This window comes from Palaemon carinicauda, chromosome 20, assembly GCF_036898095.1.
Source record: "Palaemon carinicauda isolate YSFRI2023 chromosome 20, ASM3689809v2, whole genome shotgun sequence".
NCBI classification, from domain to species: domain Eukaryota; kingdom Metazoa; phylum Arthropoda; class Malacostraca; order Decapoda; family Palaemonidae; genus Palaemon; species Palaemon carinicauda.
Genome location: NC_090744.1, coordinates 379,886 through 384,273, shown reverse-complemented (window position 1 = coordinate 384,273; position 4,388 = coordinate 379,886). Strand labels below are relative to the sequence as shown.

At 37.6% G+C, this 4,388-nt stretch overlaps 1 long non-coding RNA gene across 1 annotated transcript in view; it reads left to right on the top strand.

Annotated features, from left to right (window-relative positions):
* Positions 1-3,110, top strand: part of LOC137659423 (uncharacterized) — a 438,871-nt gene extending 435,761 nt beyond the window's left edge. Inside the window, exon 3 of the long non-coding RNA XR_011047513.1 lies at positions 3,056-3,110. This is a non-coding gene — a long non-coding RNA (uncharacterized lncRNA). The remainder of the gene's footprint in view (positions 1-3,055) is intronic.
* Positions 3,111-4,388: the final 1,278 nt, after the last annotated feature.

The window sequence follows — 4,388 nt, the reverse complement described above, 5'->3', positions numbered from 1 at the left end:
TTTGTAGTATGTCTGAAAAGTTGCCTTTGGAGTTTTTGAAATTACGAATGCAGGATTCTATTGTGAATTTATAAGGCTTGACCTTGTTACCTGACTCGTTAGTAGTGCTTGATCTCTCTCTCTCTCTCTCTCTCTCTCTCTCTCTCTCTCTCTCTCTCTCTCTCTCTCTCTCTCTCTCTCAATTCAAATGTTTCCATTTAATCTTTCATTTCCAATTGGGGTCTTACTGACTTTATCCCTCGTATAAAAATAGCTTTCTTATTCCCTTAAGGCTTTTTGGTAAAGTAGCAATTTGAAAACTCTACAATTCTTTCACTCAAAAAGCACCGTGTTTTGCCTTGTTTGTCTGTAGCTCTATTCATGAACAAAATTTGGTTCTCGCTTGTTATTCATGTCCAATTATAAGTTCCAAGTCTCTATTCATGTTCAGTTACAAGTTACCCATTGTAATTTATGTCCCTTTTTTTGTTCCCCTTGAATATTCATGTCCAATTTTTTGTTCTCCCAGAATGTTCATGTCCAATTTTTGTTCTCCCAGAATGTTCATGTCCAATTTTTGTTCTCCCAGAATGTTCATGTCCAATTTTTGTTCTCCCAGAATGTTCATGTCCAATTTTTGTTCTCCCAGAATGTTCTTGTCCAATTTTTGTTCCCCAAGTACAGTATATTCATACCTAATGTTCTATTCCCTCTCTCTATTCATGTCCAACTTTTGTTCCCCCTATCTATTCATATCAAAATTTTCGTTCCCCCTCTCTATTCATGTCCAATGTCTTTTATTTCACCTCTATATTCATGTCCATATTTTGTTCTCTCCTCTCTACACTCTTCTAAATTTATCTAAATTTATTTCCTTAATGCCAGTATTTTTTCTTTCATTTAAGTCAAAATTTATATGTTGATCTTCCATTGATACTCCTTCATTTGTTTTATTGTTGGGTTTATATGTGGTCATTTGTCCCTGATTCAATTTCAACGATAATACCATTTTTGTCTCTTTTCATAATGGTTTTATATCTAGTTTTAGGAAATAATTGTTTGACTCAAAGCTCTCAGAATTTGACATACTGATCAGGGTTAATTTTATGGAAATAATGGACTCAAAGCTCTCAGAATTTGACATACCAATCAGGGTTAATTTTATGGAAATAATTGACTCGAAGCTTTCAGAATTTGACATACCAATCAGGGTTAATTTTATGGAAATAATTGACTCGAAGCTCTCAGAATTTGACATACTAATCAGGGTTAGTTTTAGGGAAATAATTGACTCAAAGCTCTCAGAATTTGACATACTGATCAGGGTTAATTTTAGGGAAATAATTGACTCAAAGCTCTTAGAATTTGACATAGAGATCAGGGTTTATTTTAGGGAAATAATTGACTCAAAGCTCTCAGAATTTGACATACTGATCAGGGTTTAATTTTAGGGAAATAATTGACTCAAAGCTCTCAGAATTTGACATACTGATCAGGGTTTAATTTTAGGGAAATAATGGACTCCAAGCTCTCAGAATTTGACATACTGATCAGGGTTTAATTTTAGGGAAATAATGGACTCCAAGCTCTCAGAATTTGACATACTGATCAGGGTTTAATTTTAGGGAAATAATTGACTCCAAGCTCTCAGAATTTGACATACTGATCAGGGTTTAATTTTAGGGAAATAATGGACTCCAAGCTCTCAGAATTTGACATACTGATCAGGGTTTAATTTTAGGGAAATAATTGACTCAAAGCTCTCAGAATTTGACATACAGATCAGGGTTTAATTTAAGGAAATAATTGACTTAAAGCTCTCAGAATTTGACATACTGATCAGGGTTTAATTTTAGGGAAATAATTGACTCCAAGCTCTCAGAATTTGACATACTGATCAGGGTTTAATTTTAGGGAAATAATGGACTCCAAGCTCTCAGAATTTGACATACTGATCAGGGTTTAATTTTAGGGAAATAATTGACTCAAAGCTCTCAGAATTTGACATACAGATCAGGGTTTAATTTAAGGAAATAATTGACTTAAAGCTCTCAGAATTTGACATACTGATCAGGGTTAATTTTAGGGAAATAATTGACTCCAAGCTCTCAGAATTTGACATACTGATCAGGGTTAATTTTAGGGAAATAATTGACTCCAAGCTCTCAGAATTTGACATACTGATCAGGGTTTAATTTTAGGGAAATAATTGACTCAAAGCTCTCAGAATTTGACATACAGATCAGGGTTAATTTTAGGGAAATAATTGACTCAAAGCTCTCAGAATTTGACATACTGATCAGGGTTTAATTTTAGGGAAATAATTGACTCCAAGCTCTCAGAATTTGACATACAGATAAGGGTTTATTTTAGGGAAATAATGGACTTAAAGCTCTCAGAATTTGACATACTGATCAGGGTTTAATTTTAGGGAAATAATTGACTCAAAGCTCTCAGAATTTGACATACTGATAAGGGTTAATTTTAGGGAAATAATTGACTCCAAGCTCTCAGAATTTGACATACTGATCAGGGTTTATTTTAGGGAAATAATTGACTCCAAACTCTCAGAATTTACCTTACAGATCAGGGTTTAATTTTAGGGAAATAATTGACTCAAAGCTCTCAGAATTTGACATACTGATCAGAGTTTATTTTAGGGAAATAATTGACTCAAAGCTCTCAGAATTTACCTAACTGATCATGTTATATTGTCTGAGAGTTTATGTTAAAATTTTTGCTTAGTTTTATTTTGTATACAAAATATATAAGTAAATAATTATAGCCATGTAAAGGAAAATGAAGACTTGATTGGTTAATACTAAAGTCCAAATGAGTGACATGGAGGGACTTGAGTCCGTCGATATCACCAATTTGGACTTGGGTGGAACTCCTATTAAAGTCTTTCATTTCTCATTTCGTGGCTATGGTCATGACGTGTCAGGGAATTCAATGGAGAAAGAAGGGATATTTTGTCTAGTTTCTTGTAAAATTTCATGAGTCAGGAATTCTTTCATTTAAAACATGTTACACATGAAATATACGACAATACTAATTCAGATTTTATTATTCACAGGAATGAGCTTCGATAGCAGTATGTGAGCCAGTCCTGTGAGCCATCAAGAGGAGAGAGTAGCAGTCCTGTAAGCCCACAAGAAGAGAGCGCCTTTCCTGTGAGCCCACAAGAGGAGAGAGTGGCAGTCATGTGAGCCGTCAAGAGGAGAGCGCTAGTCCTGTGAGCCAGCAAGAGGAGAGAGTGGCAGTCCTGTGAGCCATCAAGAGGAGAGAGTGGCAGTCCTGTGAGCCCTCAAGAGGAGAGAGTAGCAGTCCTGTAAGCCCACAAGAAGAGAGCGCCTTTCCTGTGAGCCCACAAGAGGAGAGAGTGGCAGTCATGTGAGCCGTCAAGAGGAGAGCGCTAGTCCTGTGAGCCAGCAAGAGGAGAGAGTGGCAGTCCTGTGAGCCATCAAGAGGAGAGAGTAGCAGTCCTGTAAGCCCACAAGAAGAGAGCGCCTTTCCTGTGAGCCCACAAGAGGAGAGAGTGGCAGTCCTGTGAGCCATCAAGAGGAGAGCGCTAGTCCTGTGAGCCAGCAAGAGGAGAGAGTGGCAGTCCTGTGAGCCCTCAAGAGGAGAGAGTAGCAGTCCTGTAAGCCCACAAGAAGAGAGCGCCTTTCCTGTGAGCCCACAAGAGGAGAGAGTGGCAGTCATGTGAGCCGTCAAGAGGAGAGCGCTAGTCCTGTGAGCCAGCAAGAGGAGAGAGTGGCAGTCCTGTGAGCCATCAAGAGGAGAGAGTAGCAGTCCTGTAAGCCCACAAGAAGAGAGCGCCTTTCCTGTGAGCCCACAAGAGGAGAGAGTGGCAGTCCTGTGAGCCATCAAGAGGAGAGTGCCAGTCCTGTGAGCCATCAAGAGGAGAGAGTGGCAGTCCTGTGAGCCATCAAGAGGAGAGAGTGGCAGTCCTGTGAGCCATCAAGAGGAGCGCCGCCCCCCCCCCCCCATATAAAAAAAATAAGTCAGCCGGTAATCCAGGGCTTATATAACGCAGTTTCTGGACACTCTTCGTAAACGTTTTGAATATATAAAAATTATGATTTTTAATTTTTTTTTTTTTTTTTTTTTTTTTTTTTTTGATGCTTGGGAAGTTTTCTGGCAGTGAAGTTTTCAATTATGTATATAATTTTGCCTGTCAACTTTTGTGTATTTCAATGTTCAAGTCTTGCCTTTGAAAGTCATAATTTTTTTTTGCCTGTCAACTTTGCATTTCTGTGTTTGAAGTGTTGCCTTGAATAATTTATTTGACCTAAATCTTTTAGCTTTATTCATTAATTTTTTGGCTTTCAATTTTTTGGCTTTCAATTTTTTGGCTTTCAATTTTTTGGCTTTATTATACTTTTCCTGTCAATTCTGTATTCTCA